The 22,656-nt window shown below is 39.7% G+C and overlaps 1 protein-coding gene across 1 annotated transcript in view; it reads right to left on the reverse strand.

The window, feature by feature from the left end:
- vdra (vitamin D receptor a) overlaps positions 1 to 18,760 on the reverse strand; it is a 56,286-nt gene extending 37,526 nt beyond the window's left edge. The window contains exons 1-2 of the mRNA XM_066670381.1: positions 18,608 to 18,760; positions 17,956 to 18,060 (exon numbers count right to left, since the gene is read on the reverse strand). The gene's annotated coding sequence lies outside the window, so the exon portion shown is untranslated. The remainder of the gene's footprint in view (positions 1 to 17,955; positions 18,061 to 18,607) is intronic.
- Positions 18,761 to 22,656: the final 3,896 nt, after the last annotated feature.

Here is a 22,656-nt window from a genome sequence, read left to right on the forward strand (position 1 = left end):
CTCTAAATCCCAGAATCCTTGAAATTTATGGAACGACACGTTAAGACAAGTAAATCTTTCTTTCCTCTTTATCCCAATTTTATTCATCTTTGCATCTGAGAAACTTTGCTAAACTTGAAGCATAAATGAGTTACTTTCTGGTCAGTACCACCAAAGAAAATCCGTTGGTATGTGTTCCTCTGTGCAACATCAGAGATTAAGTCTTGTGTTACAGGGTATATATCTACAACATTGCCTGAAAGACTTCAGGACACTGAATATTTTATAAGGATTAAATAAAGGAAAAGACAAATCAGTTTATTTATCTGCAAACAATCACCAAATCATACCAACATATACTGGCAGATTAGTGCAAAAATCTTGTATGTGACTATTACATCTGTTGAGGAGAGTTATCCTAATTTTGGCCTCTGCTGATTTGGTCTCTCTCCTGGTCATTCTAGAGGCGTGACTGCCAGCTCTGGAATGCTGGCCTTTAGTGAAGATTTTGGTTGAGTTTCTGTTCTACAAACTTGTGGAAACAGAGTTGAACAAGGAAAGCACAAGAGCATAAATCTGATCAAAAACAGATGCCCAATTCTTACTTAAATTGCTAGGTGTTGCCTAAAAGACAGCTTACATGCACATATAGATCCAATTACACCAAGTGACAAACTGATGGCCTTTTTTCATACCTTCCAATCTAAACGGCTACAGGTGACTTAAAGCAGATAGCGTAATTAAAATGCAATGACAGTAGTGACACAGGTTTTCTTTAGTCCTATTGCCATAGGTTAAGAAAAATCAAGCACCTATCCCTGCAGTCTGCCTTTACTAAAATTAGTGAATTCTAAAGAGCTCAGTGGTGAAAGGATGCCACTGTTACAACAAGTCAGTTCTTGAAATTTCTTCCCTCCTTGCGGTTCCATGATAAACCGTTAGTGGTATTACTGAAAAGTGGTATCATTTAGGAACCACAGCAACTCAGCCACCAAGTGGCAGACCATGCAGTGTTACAGAGTGGTAGATGAGGGGATAATGCTCTAGGGTTGTACTTCAGGGGTTAACATACACCTCTTAAATCCAGTGAAGGGAAAACATAATGCTTCAGTATGTCAAGACAATTTAGACATTCGTATGAATCTAAATTATGGTAAATATTTGAGGAAGGCACTTTTCTATGCCAAACTGACTGTGCCCCAGTGTACAAAGCAAGTAACATGAGGTCATTGTTGAGTTTGGTTTGGAAGAAATTGTCTGGCCCACACAAAGCCCTGACCTCTACCCCGTCAAACGCCTTTGGGATGAACAATAATAGAAACTGTGAGCCAGCCTCTTGTCCAACACCAGTGTTTGACCTCTCAAATGCTCTTCTCGATGAATGGGAACAAATTCCTTACAGACATATTCCAAAATCTTAAAAAAGCCTTCCCAGAAGAGTAAAAGACGTTATAGTTGCAAAAGGCTCCAAACAAATGCCTACAGATAATGAATTATGTATTATGAGATTTCATAAAAGCACATGTAGGTGCAAGAGGGAGAAAGAAAACCAGCCTAACTTATTACACACAGAGAGGTATGAAGCCCTTTTGTAAAAGCAGGGCAGTTAAAAAATGTTAAGGATTGAAGATAATGTTATAACAACAGGGTTTAATTCAAGCTTCTACAGCAAAACCACATAAAATCCACTATACAAACAGACTGTTTATATAACCCTTACACAACAATAGCGCTGTTAAGATCCTCAAAAAAAAATTAAACATTCACATTCATATTACATTAATGAGGAGATAACTTTGGTGTATTGACAGGTTAGAGCAATGACATCTACGGCACTAAACAAATTGCTGGTTGGTAGTGTTATCATCATTAGTTTTAAAAAAAATCATTGTAAACACAGCTCCGATAAGAATACATTACACGTGCACAGAGATTTTAAGTGTTAAATTATGTAAATGCAAATATTTGCACAGAGTAAAGGCTACTATCACAGCACCCTGAATGATTTATTGATGGTTGAGAAAAATTTTATGATACTCTTCGGTACACAGAGCCACATGAGAGAAAATATCCTACCAAACAAACAGAAAGAAATGCCACGGGTGATTTTCTTGTTCACAAACGTAAATTAAGAATCATTTTCACCCAAATGCATCAGACTTATCATTCATTCATTATCTGTAACCGCTTATCCAATTCAGAGTCACGGTGGGTCCAGAGCCTACCTGGAATCATTGGGCGCAAGGCAGGAATACACCCTGGAGGGGGCGCCAGTCCTTCACAGGGCAACACACACACTCACTCACAGCTATGGACACTGAGTCGCCAATCAACGTGTAAATCACCAACGTGTGTTTTTGGACTGTGGGAGGAAAATGGAGCACCCGGAGGAAACCCACGCAGACACAGGGAGAACACACCACACTCCTCACAGACAGTCACTCGGAGCGGGAATTGAACACACAACCTCCAGGTCCCTGGAGCTGTGTGGCTGCGACACTAACCTGCTGCGCCACCGTGCTGCCCTATCAGACCTATCATGTTAGCTAAATTAATATTTATTCCTTCAATTATTTATATTGGTTTGTGAAAGACAGCAAGAGTGGGTATACTGGGTAAGCTTGTTTGTTTACATAGATTAATTCATAATTAATTTATAAGACTAATTAAGGCTAAATGTACATTATTCCCCATTTCTAATGTCAGGATGTTGCTGTCATGTTAGGAAACTGTGTGGGGCATTGCTCATTCTCGCCTTGGATCTCTGGCTCCAGAAGTTGTGGAACTACATTAACAATTTCCATATGAGCCATTCATTACTAAAGAATACCAGCAAGCACACCACATCTCCAGTGCTGAAGTTCTGAGACCATCGTGAGTAATGAGTAACAGCTTGTTGTAACAAATGAAAGTGAAACACTTTCAAACTGATACAAAGCTGGTTGCTCCAGTAGTTGACAGATGAAATTAATATAATTTGGCTGTAATTACATTAGCTGGAGTAAATAAAAGCATGTCTTTTCTGTGCTAGAAATAAAAGTTTAATGCAAACCCAAAAAAGCAGTTTGCTTTGAATCTGAGCTTTTTTAAGGAGCAGAATTCTTAAAATAACTGTTTTAATGCGAAAATTATGTGGTCTAATAAAGCTGCAAATTTATATAACAAAATATACCAACAGCAATCCTCTTCACAAGTCAGTCTTTAATTGTTAATCCTATGAACTCAATAATAAGCATTTCCACATTATTTAAATTACTTTCTGAGGTGTACACTGCAGTAGGACACACAAACGTTTAATTTCACATGCCGATCCTTTCGGTTACCCGCATGGAGACGCACAACCATCAACCACATTATGAGAATAGGTAAAAGGTAATTGGGACATAGATAACATCCGTTTACAACCAATGACAATGCCAGGTAAGACAGGTTTAATAGGCTGAAGGGCATAAGAGCTTGGAACAAAATGTACAACACTGACACCAAAGATACATAAGTGTTATAAATAGATTTATGCCAAAAAACATACAATGGGATCTCATAGTCAATGGGACCAGTCAATGTAAACAAGAAACTAAGTCTGTTTGGGTGAATATAGCAGCACTGTTGAGATTAGCTTGGCTCAACTAATGCAGAGAAGCAGTGTCGGATGTACATTTTTGTCTGTGTGTGTGTGTGTACGTGTGGTAAGTGAGAGAGAAGGGGGGGTGGTTTGTGTTGTGATTTGGCCGCCCAGCTGTTAGTTCCGAATGCCATTACCTCACCACTGTTTGTTTTATTTTTCCCCCTCTCCATCTCTCTCCCTTTCTCTTTCTCACCCCCATCCCCCTCGCCCACACACACACACACACACACAAACACAATTGTATACGGGGACATAAAATGTTAGATCATGTGTTCAAATAATATGTAAGAATAGGACAAGTAACGCAGTAATAGCTATGGTAGATTTCAGTATACATGCCTTCTATGTACAAAAAAAATATGTAATTATTTACAGGTAACAACAACAATAACAACCTCTTATCCAGTTCACGGTCGAGGTGGGTCCGGAGCCCACCCGTAATCACTGGCCGCAAGGCGTGAACACACCCTGGGAGGAGGTGCCAGTTTATTTTGTTTGTTTATTTGCTAGTGTGTGTGCGCATATATATATTACACACACACACACCATTTTCTTAGCTCTAATTCTAAACCCAACCATAATTTAACCTTAAAAAGGTTAAAGCTAGAAGAAAAATAATTTTAAATCTGTACGTTTAAGTCTGGAGCATTTGGCCCACATTCTCTTCCCCTCTCACTCTCTGGAGACAGTGTGCCGTCTCGTCTCAGAGAACAGAACGAAGGAGTGCTTTTGCCCAGATCGCTAATGAAGAACTCACACACACGTGGCCTTAACACCATGCTGCCAACACACTCACACACACACACAACAAAGAGAAAGAGTGGAAGACAAAACAAGACAGATGCAACATAGAGTGAGAGAGAAAGAGAAAAGTGTATCCACACACACAAAGAAAGAGAGACAGACAGACAGAGAGACCTCACAATTTTCTGCATTTAATAATCTGCAAACGTGACATACTTCTATAGGTTATTAAAAAGATTACAACATGCCAAGTAAATAATATTTCCTGAGGCATTATGTAGTAGTGTAACTTGTTTGACTGTAGCCATCACATGGTCCAGTGGCTGGTTTTCATACAGGAGGGCAATCAAATGTGGGTTCATTCTCATCCCAAAATGGAAGAAAGTGGCAGTATACAGTAAAAGGTTTTTGTATGTTGCCTGCTACAAGCAGTTATTGTATGAGAAATGCCTGCGTGCAAAGCAGCCAAAGACTTCCTACTTCAGTGCACGGCCCTCACCAGCTCAGGCACCAGTTCCCTTGCCGAGCCACAACTTTGCCGAGCCACAACCTTGCCGAGCCTGACAAACCAGTCAAAGAAACGTTTCATTACTCTGCTCCAATTTTTTCACCATAATCTGTCAGCCCCTCCCTCCCCTATCTATTACACTAAACTGACTGCTTGCCTATCTTTCACGTTTTTATTTTTGTTGTTTATTTTATTTTCTTTGATCAATATGTTTACTACATCGTATTACATTGGACCAGTGTATTGTGGTATTCAAATATCAATGTATGGTCTAGGTATTCGTTTTTACATTTTTATATGTGGGTATTAATTTTTCGATGTTTCAATAATACTAAAACACTGACATTTTTACACTTTGGCATTTACAGCCAAATTATAATAATATATACATTTATAAACATATAAATTAATGTATTTCTAACTCAGTTTAAAAATAAAGTCTTTGTTTCTTGATTTTCATTAATTTAAATAAAAGCTACGTTTGCTATTAATTATTTATGTTATACACATGAATATATGAAGAGTTATAATAAATACACTGAACAATAATTGGATTCGGAACACCTACGTTGTTTTAACACTCACTGTTCATTCTCTCAGCTCCACTGACCATACGGAGCACTTTGTAGTTCTACAATCCCAGACTGCAGTCCACCTGTTTCTCTGCATGCTTTTTTATCACATACATACCCTGCTCTTCATTGGCCAGAACCCCCCACAGAGCAGGTATGATCTGCGTCAGAGTCCAGTCCGCAATTACCCTCGTGTTTCTCTGGTCTGTTCTCTAGTGGAAGCCTCCGGTTTCAAGTGTGACACATGGGTAAGTATGTGAACAGTTATGTTCATGACAAACGCATATATATCTCTAACCTAACAGAGTGGATGGTGAGTGCACACGGTGTTTAAAAACTCGAGCAGCACCACTGTGTCTGATCCATCAGTACCAGCACAACACACAGTGTCACTGAAGCGCAGAGAATGATCCACCACCCAAATCATACCTGCTCTGTGGTGGTCCTGCAGGGGTCCTGACCATTAAAGGGCAGGTTCAGATGGGGATAAGAAAGTATTGTTTCTTCTGATTGGTAGTGAACCTGGATGACAGGTTTAACAACAAACAACACAGTCTCCTCCCTCAACATCCATGACTGAGTTGTCCTTGAGTAAAGTGCTTGAGTGTACAATGACAATACAAATTTTTCCATGAAAAATACATCACGCAACATTTGTAGGTGATGTGAGGAATGCCGCAGTTAAAAAAAAACACTCAGATATGATTTGAGAAACATAAAAAAAAGCGTTCAAGGCTTTGACTTGGCCTCCAAATTCTCCAGGTCTAATCAAGCATGTGTGGGATGTGTTGGAAAAACAAGTCCGATTACGGAGGCCCCACCTCAGAGCAGAACTTACAAGACTTAAATGACCTGCTGCTAACGTTTCGATGCCAGATACCACAGGACACCTCAGACGCTCTTGTTAAATCCATGCCTCAAGATGTCAGAGCTGTTTTGACAGCCCACGAGGAGGGGGAGGTTTTAATGTGTTGTTATGTAGTGAAAGTGTGACTGTCATGTCTCCACCCCCCCACACACACACCTTCTGGAAGTGTCATTCAAAACAACCAGTTCTACTACAAAAAAAGAGCAGTTAATTACACACAGCATAGCATCGGATACCACCCACAAATTACGTGTTTATAATAACAGAGCTCCAAAAGGCTTCCTCAAAGTAAATGCCTTTGGCCTACTAACCTAGTGGTGTCAGCTCTGTAAGAGCTCAGTGATACCTGATCTCCACCTGTGTATGAATGGCTCTGGCACACACAGGAGGAGCTATAGGACACTATTCTAAACACACTGAATTATGTAGTATAGAGACTTTTACCTTGATTTAAAGCTCTGATATGTGAGCCAAGTCAATTCAATTGAGATAAGACAGTGGACATTGGCCTTCACAGGATGCCAGAACCAAAGCAAATATTAATGTTAAAACAGACCATTTGGAAGCTGAGCAAGTCGAGCAGGGACAGAGATAGGAGTATTTACAAGTTGTAGGCTTGTGAAATAAAGCGCAATGTACTATTGTCTGATCGTGCCCCTTAAACGGTGGCATGAAAGCAAGAGCTACGTACGACGAAACCCAAAAAACCCAAAACCCAATCAAAAAAAAAAAGGGGGTTTAAGAATTGCCAGAGTATTCTAATAACATTTCAGCCTTGGCATATTACTGAAGGACAGGTCATAAAATAATATCAATAAATATAGTTAAACAATAAAAGTAAACATCCTTGTGCTTCAGAAACCTGCTCAACTTACTTCCAACATTTTACATGAAATAGTCACAGCTTAATCTTTTTAAGTTCGGCTGTGGGCTACTGTAGCCTTCAGGTTACCCGGATGACATATGGGTTGTTTTTCTTATTTTCAGATGAGTTTATAACACAACTGATCCACATTTTCAGCAAGTTCAGCTGCCACGCTTGTTTCATTAGGCAAGATGTTCTGTGTATGCACGGTTGAAGCAAAACCACAGTTGAAAAAAAGTGACCCAACGCAATGCTTCGTTTTAAACACGTTAAAAGATACGGACTGCATATTTACATTTAAATCACCCAAGCACATATCTATCACGACAGAAAAGATCCATCTGTGATTCTCCATACCAAAGCCAGTCCTAACCAGCAGAGCACTTCCTGTCCATTCTGTCCAAGCTGTGCTGGCAAAACTGATTGTGCTACAAATGGATGCACCTTAAAGAGATGAATTCAATAACGTAAAAGGGGTGTCTGGTTACGTCCGCACACGATATCAATTTTTCACAAGGTTTGTAAACAGCACCACAAAAAGCCATACAGTTTATATACAGTAAATGACTGACCGATTTATCATTACGTAACCAACTACTGCATTTCATTTCCAATAAACAAATGTCTCAGATTTTACTAGAATAGACATGAAAGTTTATAATGTAACCCCTGATGTAGTGAAAAGAACAAGGGAGAAACAAAGAGATAAAGAAGTTTTTCTTTTAGCATGGTGCAAGAGACTGGCCCTGGCATTCACTTCTTCGCATGGTTGCCTCTGAAAGAGGCCAAGTGTGGTTTGTGCCAGGGACCTGGAAAGCTACAGGAACTGAGATGTTTTTCAGCAGCTGAGTAAAGGTCACCTTTATTCCTTTCTCACTTTCTCTCTCTCACACACAAAACAAGAAGAAACTGGCCCTAAAGGTCAGTTCACATGTTACGCTGAGGTTCACGGTGCACCTTTATTGCTGTTGAAGGACCCGTTCGCTAGGACCTGAACGTGGGACCTGAAATACATCAACCGCCAGCAGACAGTGGGCGTCGAAACTGCTTTCAGGGCAGCCAGAGAGACAAACTTGAGAAATATGAATAAAGCTCTCTTCCTTTTCATGTGGTCAGTTCTAAAGGTGTAAACTATGACTAACAACTTCGCTGTGGCTTTTTGGCAGCCCACAAGGCCTCAACAGAGATTTCAAACCAAGATTAATATGTTCTCAGCTTATATAACAGAAATGGTTCTTTTGATGATGGGAATATATCCATTATACGAAGCCGTCCTTTACGTTATCAAACAGGCCCAAAGAGGAAACACTTCCCCATAGAGACTACAGCCCTATTTGGACAGATTAGTATGGGGTAAAGTAATTATTACCAGACTATCTCTGTAGTTTTAATCCTGTCCCGACCATTTCAGTCATTATCCCAGAGTACACGCTCCCGTTTCAGGAAAGATCTCTGCGCCTTTTACCTACTGTAAAAAGAGCAGCAGGAATAACCCCAGGTTATATTAATTCCATCCGATTTAACAGGGAATATTCCAGGGAAAAGAAGACTTTCGTGGGTTATCTCGAGAACAGAGGAACTAGAGGAGGCGTTTTAGTGATATATGACTAAATAAAATCCACAAAACGACCTGAAGAATCACTCAGTAAAATGACATTTCTGGCAGCTGTATGTCGCCGAGGGCTGGGTGCTTTTAGGCTGTTCTCAGAACAGCTGTGACACTTTAAAAACTCCAGTAGCTCTGATGTGTCTGATCCACACTGTGACGGCAGTGCGTGAATTGATTAGCCCCTCCCATCTCCGTTATTTCAACTGTGATTTCCACCACATTACTGACATCTTGTGGAAAAATTACATTACCCCAGCTCCCCACATAAAACTAATCCCTTCCGAATTAGGTCTTTTTCTTAAAATACATGTCAATACTGTTAAACTTAAAGCTATTCATTAAAACAGTAATGATGTAATGACAGTATAGCAGTAGAGACAATATATGGAGCAGCATTATCCATGGCGCTGCTTGACAAAATAACAGCAGAGACAGAATGACAGCTTTTCAACAGAAGGAGACAGAGGAGCATTTGGAAAAGATGTGTGTGTGTGTGTGTGTGTGTGTGTAACAAGTTCTCCTGTCTGCATCCTCTGGCGGTGGCACAGCCTGGAGCAGAGAGACAGGACGGATTCCACAGACGGCTGGACTATGGCATTCTGCCAAAGACACCAGGGAGATCAGAGCACCATCGAGAACAGAAGAGAAAGAAATCATCCACAGACAGAGGGAAAAGAAAAAAAAAAGTAATTGAGAGATGGGAATTCTCATTTTATTTACAATGTGGGGGAGGGGAGAGAACGAGAGGGATGAGGGATATGAGGGTTGAATAAAGAGACAGTGACAGATACATGTACATCAGGAAAGAAAAGCAAAAGAAGTGAAGGAGAGGAAGGAAGAAACAATGAACGATGGAATGTTATACACTGCTACAATTGGAGGGAAAAACAATGCGGGAATGAGAGAGAGAGATGGAAAGACAAAGATGAGAAGGATAAAAGACAAAAGGAAGGATGGGAAGGAAAGCAGTCGTGGGAGAAACGGGCAGAGAAGGGCAGAAACAAAGCAAAACGAAAAATGGAAGGACTGAGAGATCAGAAGAGAACATGCTCCATCCTGTCTCTAAAGGGAAACTCCCCTGCACCTCTAAACCTATAGTCAGCAAGTACTCAGGAGAAAAAAGGGAGCGATGGTGGCAGTGGTGTTAGCTGGTGTGTGTGTGTGTGTTTATAGGGTGGTGGTGTGGCATGAGATGCCTGAGGCAGAGGCATGGAAAAGGGACGGGGCAGGGTCTGGGGGCTTGTTGCCGGCTGACCAATCAGAGGACAGCATCTCGGCTTACAAACTCCACTCCTCATACGGTTGGGGGGGAGGGAGGGAGAGGGAGAAAGAACGAAAGAGAGAGAGTGAGAGAAAGAGAACGAAAGAGAGAGAGAAAGAGGGGAAAAAACCTTCTCGTCCTGAAGTTGAACCCTGTCTTGAAGCTGGGAGGCACAACTGAACACCTGCAGGATCAAGGACACACACAGAGGGAGAAAATCTCCTGTTTGGAGCAGATTTTGGTCCTCTCTTTACCCCTCAACTGTTACATTAAACTGCACCTCTAAACCGATCTCAGAGTAGCACAAAACAACAGCTCCGGCTCTGGCTAAAGGATGGAAACTGATAAGAATCGTATCAGCTGGATTAACGTTCATTTTAACCTTTCAAACAGAGCAGAAACAAAAACTCTCCTTATATTAGCACATCAGTCTAATAGTAGCTTACCACACTGCTTACATTAAACACCAGACTGAATAAGCCTGGATTGTAGCCTTTTCAGTAAAGCTGCTCAAAGACAGCAAGACGGATGCTTTGCTGAACATTAAAGAGCTGAATTGTGCTTTTGAAAACGTAAAATATGCATCTCAAGAGGAAAAACGCCATTAAAACGAAACTCACAACCTTTAAATTGACTGTTTACTGGAAACGCTGTCTGACAGACCACACACTGCCACTGCTCTAATGCCCACTACTGTAGCGTAGCTGCAATGGACACACTGTGCTTTACATGGCCTTCACCCCTGGCGAGCTCGGTGAGGATTCATTCAAACAGTCAAACACATGCACAGAAACTGAGTACCAGCGCTGTTCCTCTGGTGACGTTTGATTCATCTCACAAAAATGCTGTGGTTACCTACAAGCACCAATGTCAACTCCCTAACTGTTTTCACATTTATGGCTAACTCTCATCTTACATCCAACATAAACTGTAAATTCGTGTAAAACTGATGACTAAGTAGCAATTACAATTAGGGAGTCATCCATGTTCTGTGAATCATCTAATTGGAAATGTTTTCTTAGGAAATAGGCTACTTCACAGACCCACAGGTTACCTTCAGCCGTTACTAAAAAAAATTATCTTTAAATGAGGTCCACTCAGGAAATGGCTGATGCGAACTGTTGAAGAATACGGATACGTTTTTTTTAAATCAAATTTAACACATTTAAACTAAATATTCCCAATGAAAAATCACTGTCCAGGTAGAACTAAGCACTCCTTGTAAAAAACATAGCCGCTCAACTACTAGATCCACCAGCAGCTTCCTCTTTTAAAAGATTAATATTGTTTGCTGACAGCTGATTTATCTCTGAGTGAAACTTTGTACTGTGAATGTTCACATTTAACTGTACTTTGTGTATTTAGATCAGACTGAAACTCCGGAAGATTTTCCAGTATAAATAAAACGTTTAATTTTACATTTATTACTTACTATACTACATAATAATATCATTATAATGGTCATTTATATTTGTCTTAGAAATGTCAAAGTGTAAGCAAAGACACCATGAGCTAATATTATGATATATTAAAGAGAATGTGTCTTTTAAGCTAGAACGACTTGTTTGTACGTGGATAACGTTGAAGTTGACGGTAAGTTTTCCCAAAGAATCTCATTTGGAGCTTGAGTTGTTTCGGTAATGCAGTTGGCCGTCACCTTGGCTTGGAGACAGTTCCACCTTAAGTGATCCGAAACAGCAAAAGTAAGTCAATATTACCCACATATGGAGCAAGAATAGAGCAATCCTCATTCCAGTTCATGCTTTTTCAATGTTTAGAGTTGATGAGAGAGAGAGTGAGAGAGAGAAAGAGAAAGAGAGAGTGTCAGTCTAGCATACTGGACTGAAACAGTTGGTTATTTTACTCATTTACAGACACTGGAGCTTCGTAAACACATTAGACCGGTTTCCAGAGCAAACTGGAGAGCAGCGAATGGTGAGGAAACATCTTGTGAATTTTATAAAAAAGTGTTTTTGGATTACAATCATGAACTTTGCCTTTACGTGCTTCCTTAAAGGATAAAGCCCATTTTATGATTCTATGTCGATCCCACACCGTTGGCAATGCATCAACACAAACTACACCATATCCTGAAGCGCACCTTTTCAGAAACGCAAATACACGTCACATCAGCGCAGACCACAATGACAGCAATTTGTCAGTAGTCAGGCAGACATTGTTTAAGTTGAACCTTTCCCAAATAATGCCCTACTCACTAAATAATGCACTTATAATAGTAAAATACCACTACACTGTGTGCTACATAGGGCCATTGTGAAGCCTAAAGTACATTTATACTGCAGTGACTCAAATCGGCCTTAACAGTGCACACCCAATAAAGGTCTTTTAAGAGAACCCTAGGAATAAATTTATATCATGCATTCACAGCAAAAGTGCTCCTAGAAATTGCTGTAATGCACAGTAATAGTGACATCACAATAGAAACTAGCTACTTGTTTAAAACCAATACAATAGTCTCACATCTCTATTATGTTATTTACTGCTAGAATGATGATGCAATAAATTAGTTCAGAATGGCAAAGAGTTGATGCATGGCGGGTTAAATTCAGAGTGGTTTTTATAACAGCATATCAAACTACTAATTAAAACTAATGTTTATGAATTAAAACTACTGATTATTTGAGACAATGTTGTTGTCAAGTCAGAGGATAATGAGCAAGTTGAAATTCAATGGAAAATTTGATCCAATAATGGTGATCTTCATGTGGTGTTTGTTCTGTTGCTCACAGCAACTTCCTATCCATCCGTGCTGGATCCTAAGGTGTGACCTCATTCCCAAAACTCGACCTTAGAACTTTTTCCTTTTTAGCACCATATCATCAGAACCTCCACTTACCATCCCACAAAAGAGCTGCCCATGAGGAAACTATTAAGGCCTTTTCATAAAGTCACCTACTACAGAGCACGTCTGGAGGCCCAAGATCATAAAACTCTTTTAGGGAATTAAAAAAAAAATCCCTAAGTGCTAACGGCAGCCCCACCAGCAGAGCAAGAGAATACAGGGAACTCTGCTTGATGCAATCACGTGGTAATTAGTAACGGGAAAATGCAAAACTAGTTAGGCTTAAGGTTTTGTTTTTAACTTGCCGGTTCACGTGGGAGCACCCTGGGAATATGGGTGGTCTGCATGTACCATTCAGAGCCTAAAATGGGGTGAGAACACGTGGTGAATTCTTATGGCAGGAATGAATGTTCTCAGGCCAAATACAATCAAATGTCTACAAGTCTAAAGGGCCAGCTCGTAAACACAGCAGCTAGTCTTATTTTATCTGAAAAACGTAGAGGTCTGTTCACTCAGGACAGTGACAAAACCCATACACAGCTGATAAACCATTTAACTAGTGTAATTCCATCAAAAACAATTAACTTTAGAAGCCTGAACTTAATAAAAGACCATCATGAAAATCTTTATCTGTGATCAAGTTACACAGCAAACCGCAAGTGATAATTTATCACCTAAAGCACACAGCAGACCTGGGTAACTGCACAAGCAACTCTGATGACTACATCAACACAGTACCTGTAAATTCAACACAGTTTACTGTAAAGACTGCCAAAAACACATTACAAGAGTAAGCAGCCAAAAACAAAAATGTACATTTATCCTAAGGGTAGTCTAAAGCAAACACAACACAAAATACACTTACAAAACACAGACATAAAATGTTACAGGCAATAAGGTTAAACTCCTGACAGTTAATATTAAGGTTTCACCTTTGAATTACCAAAATGGCAATCAATTACTGCATTTTGAAGTACTCACATACTCAACCAGAGTCAGTAACAGTCTCACAGACTGTCAGAGGAAAAAAATGGCACAGTGCCTGAACTACGGTGTGGTGATTTCTCAGATCTCAAAAAAATTGAATTACTTGACTAAAGAAGGACATTTCTACAGGTACGTTAAACCGGATGTGTTTACAAGAGTGTCAGGATCAACTACATCACATTTAGCGTATTCAGGAGCTCCCTTGTGGTGCCCAGTCTCACCTCCCTGTGCTGATTTCTCTTTCCCTGATTTTAAGTGTCTTTGGGAGGTGCTGTAATTATATTTGAGTGCTTTATTCGCAACACCTTAAATTGTGAAGAGGTTCTAAACCTCTTTCCACCTTAAACAGTGCTTGGCATCATTAAGCCCCTCATTAAGTTCCACCCAAGATTTACATTCACCCCGTTACACTCAATTTTTTCACTGTAGCAAATGCATTTCCACAGAAAGAACAAAATTGAGGTTTATACAGTTATAATTATCTATTAAACACAAAACATACAGTGACTACCATCTGAAACTCATGATGATTTATTACTTTATATAAGGCAAACAGAACAATCAAAACTATGCAGAGGTTAGTGTTCATTAATGTCTTTTTTTTTTATTTAAACTGTATTTAAATATGCATTTATTGTTGCTAATTTGTCTGTGGTGTTCAATATAAAAATTGGTGAAATGATTAATTTGTGTATCAGTACTTTAACATTTTTAGCTACTATCATCGATTGATTTCTACTCAGTTAAATGTAGAGGACAGGGAAAAGCAATGCTAAAACAAAACACAACGTGACATTTCAGGTTTGTGGATTTAGAGACACTAACATGTGGTCATAATTGTTTCAAGCGAACGTGATTCAAATCTGCACAGAAAAGATCTGGTTAGACGTGACTGTTTCCTGTTTACACTTCCAGGAAAAGCTGAGATGAGTATCTGGGGAAATAAAGCAGATTTGACTGGCCGTGTAAACGGAGCTTAAGAGTACTCCAGCACTGACACATCCCCTGCTGCTCCGTTAGTGCCAGGCCTGGCATGAATGGATACACAGCCACACAAGCCCACGCTGAGTGTTGTTTACTTGTGCACAAATCAAAAACTGTTTTAATGGCTCTACTGGCTTAGAACAGATATCAGAGGGAAGAGTGCTTGGGACATGACTGGCAGGTTATATACACAGTGGCAGCCATACATACCTACAAACCGGAGACAATGATGCGAGTTGTGAATGCCGTTGTGTGCGCATGCCCCACCCACACACGTGTGTCGGAAGCGTGTATGCACAATACGAGCTGAAACAATTTAAACCTGCCACATGAACACTTGCCTATGCTCCACAGGGATTTTAAAAGAGCTACATCACAGGGTTCATAGGTTACAGTGCACGGCTAAACAAACACCCAACCAGCCAACGAGGACAAAGTTTCCTTCGGTCTCTTCCACAAAACATGCAAACGAGCACAGATGTCAGAATTGTCTGATTTAAAGTGCAAAACAAATCTTTACTTATGACCTGTTTGGGGTTTTTTAAAAAGATTATTCTGTCCTCAGTAAAATATTATCAAGAGAATAACAGAACTCATGCACTGAGACTTAAAAAAGAAAAAGCATTTATGAATCATTAGAAGTCAAATCTAAAACGCTAACTATGCAATCTACTTCAATCTGACTGTTGCGTAAAATATGTCAGAGGAGTAAATATGTCACATTGTTTCCTTTTCTCCTTTTTCAGTGAACAACTGGTTTAATTCCTACATCAATATTGGATGCAGACAATGGGCTTTATTTTTTGCTAGGCTAATAAAACAAAGTTTATAAAGCGAAACAAAGGGAAACTTTAACAATATCCACCTGTCCGAGGGTTTTCAGCACAACAGGAACATTGCAAAACACATCCACTGCCAGAAGACAGCCAATAATTGCCTGATGATGAAGGACACCACAGGTTGCAGATGAGAAATCCCGTAAGAACCCTGATGCAATCGATTAACTAACATTTGTGACTATTTACATGCCCTTAGTGAACAGTAAAACATATTCTGTTATCTACGTTATATTAATGTTGTTGTTTTTTTGAGGTTCTTGCATGTGCTCAATAGAGCAAACTTAAACCTAGTAAGGTTGGTCAACAACAACAACTTGTATAACCATGTCTACAGCCACTGGAGCTCAGCCACTGTTTATTTCTCCAACCAAGCAAACTTAAATGGGACTTTGGGAATAAGTGGCTTCAGCCTTATTACAAAGTCCAACTGTTACATCCATGTGAAGTTCAACTGCTCAGCGGTCATCACTTTTTAGCTAACCAACAACAAACCAGAAAAGCAAGCTGACTCATTAGAAAAGATAAAAAACTAACTTAAAAGATGTTTTTGAAGAAAGGCTAGAGCTTAGTTCCACACGCATGTGGCGCTAGAGTGTCCAGGCTCTGCAAAAACATAACTGCTTGGAAATGCCATAGAGATAAAAGTGGTCTAAAAGAGAATAGTTGTGGTGCGCAGCAATTCGTGTTTCACCAACTTCCTAACAAATATGGACTGTGACGTTAATAAAAAGACCTTCAACTGTTTAAAAACTTCAGCAAAATACCACCCCATTCTGATATTTTAAGGGGTTATGGACAAAAGCAAGCAAAATATACAATTCCCATCTGAAAAGAACACTCCAACTGACAATTTATCACAGTTCTTTCAAAGCAGCAGAAATGTTGTTAATATTTGTCTTGGTTATTACACAGCAATAAACAGTAATATTAGAAGTGATGGCTCTGCGGTGATGTTCAATACAGTTTAAAGTCTATAACCCAGTAGCAATAAGTGAACTAGGCAGTATTAAATTCTATGTCAATAACAGTGATTTGTATTATCTCCATACTCACTAAGATAGAGATCATGCATGTGCAGCATGATGTGTGCTGGTGTTATCATTAACAATCCAGCGGGCTGTAACAACCTTCAAAACAAGTTCCTGCATCATTTACAGGAATAAAATGAACTGTTTTCATATGTGAAGCTGTGAAATTATTTCATTTTTTCGTCAAATCATACGCTAACTTGCAATTTGCATCCAACATTTGCATGATCTGAAAATGAAAGGTAAAAACAAGCATTGCCACGATATCAGAAAGACATATCGCAGCCGGATAGAAAGCTAAAAAACAAAAACAGAAACTGCCCTGGTGCTGTTTTAATGGTTTTAAAGGGCACATAACATGGAAAACTAACATCCTTTTTAAAATGATGTCATGTTTGGACATGGCTACCTTTTAAAAATGACCACGCAATTCCTGCAGTACGAATGATGTAACAAAGCTGCAAAAAAGCCTTAGAATTATCCGTCATATATTTAATTATTTCAGGACACGTGCCTATTCTCTCTGCAGCAGTTTATCTCTGGCCTTGCACATTGAAGCTATAAGGAGTGTTTCAGCACTGGACAGCTGTTTGATAAAAAAGCACAACATACGGCAGCCAGGTCAATTACGTTTTGGTAAAATTACATTTACAGGAAAATACATTTCAGTGTAAATTCCGTTTAAAACAATTATGTCATGAAATAATTAAATACTCCATAAAATACAGGGGCTTGTTCTCATGATGTAAATAATAACAACAACAATAATAAACAACAGTAAAATCAATATTAAAAGTGCACTAACAATAATATACTGTTCATTTTTAATGGATAAAGAGAGGCTGGAAAAAGCATAAATGTTCACCTCTAACACTGTTTCGTCTTCAGCTTCCAAACGATCTAATTTCAGATCAAATTACGGCGTAAAATCAATGGCTATAAAAGCAATTTTCCACCTGATTTTTGACCTGAGATCACGCCAATTACATCCATCAGTGTGCGCCATGTCAGAGAGGAATAAAAATTAATAAAAAACAAGGTATTATGAGAGTGAAAATTATTGATTTTAAATTTACATTTAGTTTATGACTAAATATTAGCCTGGATTTCTGGGATCCCAGTTCTGTGCGGCCAAACCACAGGACACATTAGGCGGCTGCAGTAAAAATGAATGATTGTTTCTGGTGAATAAAAGCACACAGAATTTATGAATGGAGCTCATTGAAGAAAAATCACATGCAGAAAAGGCAGAATAACGGTGCTTTAATGCAGCCTAACTTTACCTGATGGGACATCACCAGGTTTAGGACAGATCTCTTCTGGTGTTAAAGTTGCCGCGCCAGGTTGCCAAATTTATCCAGCGACGACTTCTGGAAAGTTTCCGAAATCTGTTTTTAGAAGCGAAGAGAGAAACAAACTTAGTTAACTAGAGCAGCTAAGCGATAATGCTTCTCGCAGACGCTATTTTAACCGCGCAAACTGAGGATAAATCCGACAAAAAAACAAACAAACCAGTGAGCTAACCCTAACGCCGCGCTAGCTTTACGAACGTTAGCGGAGCCCCTAGCACAAACCACATGCGTTAAATAACAGCACGGCGCTTTAAAGAACCTAATTCAGCATCTGGCAATGTGTTTGTACAAAAGGTAAAATAAGTAATAGCGTTTTTGTGCCACTCAGCTGCTACAGACAGGTTTATGTGCAGAGCTGAAGTTGATCCCTAGTCTAATTCTCCGTTCCACCTTAAATCGTGCAGCAGTCATATTCTGGCGCCTTGGGCACTGTAATGTAACGGCTCCACCATTTAAGGTGGAACGGAGAATTCGACTAAGAAGCTTGGCTCAACTCGGACAAGTTCGCCTTCGCTGTAACGTTACCGCTCGACATTATTTTTACTTCGTGGAAAAAGACAAGAATGACGCAGAATTACTTTACCAGAGCGCTTCCGTGCTGCTTTTTGAATCATCCGAAACTAACAGGTCCCACTCGAAAAGTCCACGGGAAGCGGGCATGTATGTCTTTCAGTGTTTTTATTTTTCTTCTCGCATCTACACTATTGAGAGCCTCCAAACAGAGGAGGACATGGACTCTGTTTCGTCCCGCCCAACGGCTCCACCGGAGCCAGCATATCTACAGACGCATTAACAAGGGCGACCAATCACTGATCAGCTCCGGGGACATTCTCGCGGCCGATTGGACGCCAGGATGACAGCTCGCAGCTGATTGGCCGAATGGAGTCCCTCAGCCTGCACAGCGGCCAACTCCCCCCGCCATCTAGGGGTGTGTCGTGACGTCAGCGCCTAACCAGCGAAGAGGGTAAACAATCCCGTCCTTATGAAGTTGGTGATATTTTTAAATTTATTTAAAAATACATGTAAAATTACAGGTATAGGAAGGTTTACTGTCTGAAGGAATATTTATATTTGATAAAAAAATTGTAAACAATAAATTATTAAACAGTAAATCATAGCAGAATGTGCAATATCTTGTATTTCTCCAAATATTATTAAGACCCACTCCTTTAAATACACTGGAGGAATAATACACAATAGCAAGAAAATATCTGTGCATATGATTCAGGGCCAAGACTTTTATTTCCAAAACAATTAAAATGGTACAGACAAAGAACAAATCTATAAATCAAGTGTTCCACTGTCTCATTTTGAAAGAAAATTCAACTACTGTAGGTTTATTTAAATTCATTTATTAACAAATTCTTGCAACTGTATAAAAGTGACTTTTGTTCTTGTTATATTATGCATTCCAAAGCTTAAAATACATTTTATAAAGAAACAAATATATACAAATGCATCACACAAAAAATGTGTTTACCATTTGGGACGTGTCTCCAGAAAGGTTTGAGTTGCCAGTTGTATCCCAGGATGAGAGACATGTTGTACATTTTATAATAAGACATTTAAAAAAATATTTTGATACAGCAGTCTTTTGCATTGTTGCAGTGGTCGTTCTTTTATTCTCCTCTCACAGGATCAAACTGGGTTGAACAATGTGACCCCCAGTGAAATAACATCCTGTGTCCGGTGTGTGTTTCTGGGACTTCTGACTAGACTCACAGAATCTCACCGAAACATTGCTGAAAAATGCGCAGTGTTTACGCCATGCATGCAGAGTGTAAACACTGTGTATGCGTGTACAACAGAAAGATTCACGTGTCTCTATAATGGTGATGGTCAGGGGGGCTTAACATAATTACCCTGTATATGTGCACATGGTTGGAAAAGCTTGTGTAATGTTCTTCCATCTCTGGCATATAGTGTTTGTGTGTGTGTGTGTGTTTTTCCTCTCATGCACGTGCTGAAATCTAGGCCATCTTCTTGGCCTTGTGTCTAAAATGTGGGGACTGCGGGGGTGGGGCTGAGGTGGTGAGGAAACAGTAGTTCCTGGTTCAGAAGAAAAAACCACAGTCCACTCAAACAGGAGAGAAGCTTGCTCTTATATAGCACACGCCCACACGCACACACACACACACACACACACAGAGAGAGAGAGAGAGTGAGAGAGAGAGACTTTTTCCTCAGCGCTCATCCTCAGACACACAGTCTCCTAGTCTCATGCTCGTACACACCCACACACACATCATCTGATCCAGGATCAACTCTGTATTCAGCCCAGCTTCAGCCACATTTTGAAAAAAAAAACAAAAAAAACCTCTGACCCCCAGCCAACTCCTAGGGACTACTTTTAGAAATAGCTCAAACTGGGAAAAAAATAGATGGGTGTGTATTTTTTAAATGTGAAATATATTTCAGTTATCGTTACTTTCCAAAATGTATTTCAAAGATTAAAGGACAAGAAGAAGCATTTTCAGTGATTCACAGAATGATTTAATTAATGCACAGTATATACTTATATAAATAAAAGGGTGAGAAAAAGAGACAGAGAGAGAGACAGAAACAGTACTTAGAGCTAACCACACAGCACTGTAAAATCTGTGTTATACATTTCACACTATCTTCCTGCAATGACCTCAAAACGATTTGCATGCGTAATGTTTAGCACCATACGACACCATTTTATTCAAATGGGCAGAAGTGCAGATTAAATTTAAGCCACAAGATGATTGCTGTATTTAGCTATTTCTATTATTATTATTATTGAAATATTATTATTTTAATTAATGTATTTAAATAGATTCAGTACATTGTGTTCAGCAGATTCAGAACAGTACACAGGACAGTGTCAGAAACCACATTAGCAAACCTGTGATTGCTTACAGTTTGAGGCATGTTTGATTTGATTTGGGAGTAAGCATGTCTTAGCTTCTTAGCAAATTTACCTCCAATGCAGCACTAAATACTAAACATTTCTTCCCTAATTGATTACATGTTTTTAATGGCAAAACTGTTCTAAAATCGTGTCTTTCTGTCAAAGTATCGTTATAGCGATACCAATCTCTGGCAAGCTCTCTGAGTTTTCAGGCCTGGGATCCTTCTGCTCTGCTTCCAGCTGGAAAAACAAACAAGGTCTGCGGGAGTGAAGGGACTCAGTGCCGTAAAAACGTGCAGTGCCACACTTGCAGGCTTTCAAGTGAATAAGAAAAAAAAAGGAAAAGAGCCTGTGTAAATGTCATTAGTTATCTTTATCACAGAATGTGTTTGGTGACTTGAAAGAATTGAGGAGGATCATCAGACAGCTTCTCCACAGTTCCAGTGGATATCCAGACAGAAACAAGCAGGCAGTAATATAGTGAGTTTTATTTTGCATTTTACTGGGGAGGAAACCTCTGTGTATGAGGTTCATGAAAACACGCTCTCCTAATTCCACCCACCTGCTGCTGCTTGACCTTGACCCTTGACAGAAACAACAACCAAAAAAAAAGAGGGTGGGGGTGAATTTGCCCCTGATAACTGGCTTAATGTACAGTAAAGCACTGTAGGCTATTTCCTTTTCTTCTTGCTTTGTGTGCGTTTAGAACAGTAATCAGGACTAGGAATATGTTTTTCACTCCAGCCAGCTTTTAGAAATGCTTACATTGTATTTCCACACACTGGCCAATGAGATCCATTTACCTTATAGATTCACTATACAGGTGTACAGTTACAGACTGCTCCCCGTCTGTTCTTCTCCACAGTTTAACACACTAACTCTAGCCCATTCATCTGTGGACATTATCTCACCACAGGACCACGGCTGATCAGATATAATTTTGGTAGCAGATTAACACAACAGGGATACTTATTCGGTGAGTGGTGCTAGTTACAGTGTATCAAGCACATTAGCATTCTTGGGTTTTTTATGCACGTCACTGCTAAGTGGAGAATGGTCTACCATCCAAAAACATCCAGACAAAAGCAGCTCTGTGGTCAGAAACTGACCACTGATGAAGGTTTTGAGACTACAGCTAACACAAGTTGAGCATCCAAAGTGTGTAACTGTAGTCCACTGAAAGTGTAGCTTTAATGTTTGTGTAGGCCGAATCAGCAAATTTGTTTGGTATTTGTTTATTTATTTAAGACTTTTATGTGTATATTTGGTCACATTTTGACCGAACTCTTTGCTCTGCATGAATAAATATTGCGAAAGATCACACTCAGGGAGTAGCATGTAGTAAGTTTGTCCGACTTACAACCAGTAGCTACCAAAGAAGGCAGCCATGGAGATTGGACAGGACAGTGTTATGTCCTGAAAGCTATGAAAGAACGAGATGACAGTGGGTCTATACTGGAATGTGGGGTGTATATAAATGACAGTGGCCTCAGAGCAATAGTAGGTCAGGCCACACCGCAGGGCACTGGGAACTCTTCCTGGCGGCTGTAAAATATCTGCCATTAACATGCTGATGACTGCATGCAGCCGCATATTGGAATTATTGTGCACTTGGAGTGGCTCTCAGACTTGGCAGCATGCCAGCCCCATTACCCCATTCATTGTATATGGGAAACGCTTGAAAGACGTTTCCAGACTATTTAGCTTCACAGGATGTGAACACGAGCCATGCTTTTGCAGAAACAGGAAGAACACGT

The sequence above is a fragment of the Hoplias malabaricus genome, chromosome 5 (assembly GCF_029633855.1).
Source record: "Hoplias malabaricus isolate fHopMal1 chromosome 5, fHopMal1.hap1, whole genome shotgun sequence".
NCBI lineage: Eukaryota > Metazoa > Chordata > Actinopteri > Characiformes > Erythrinidae > Hoplias > Hoplias malabaricus.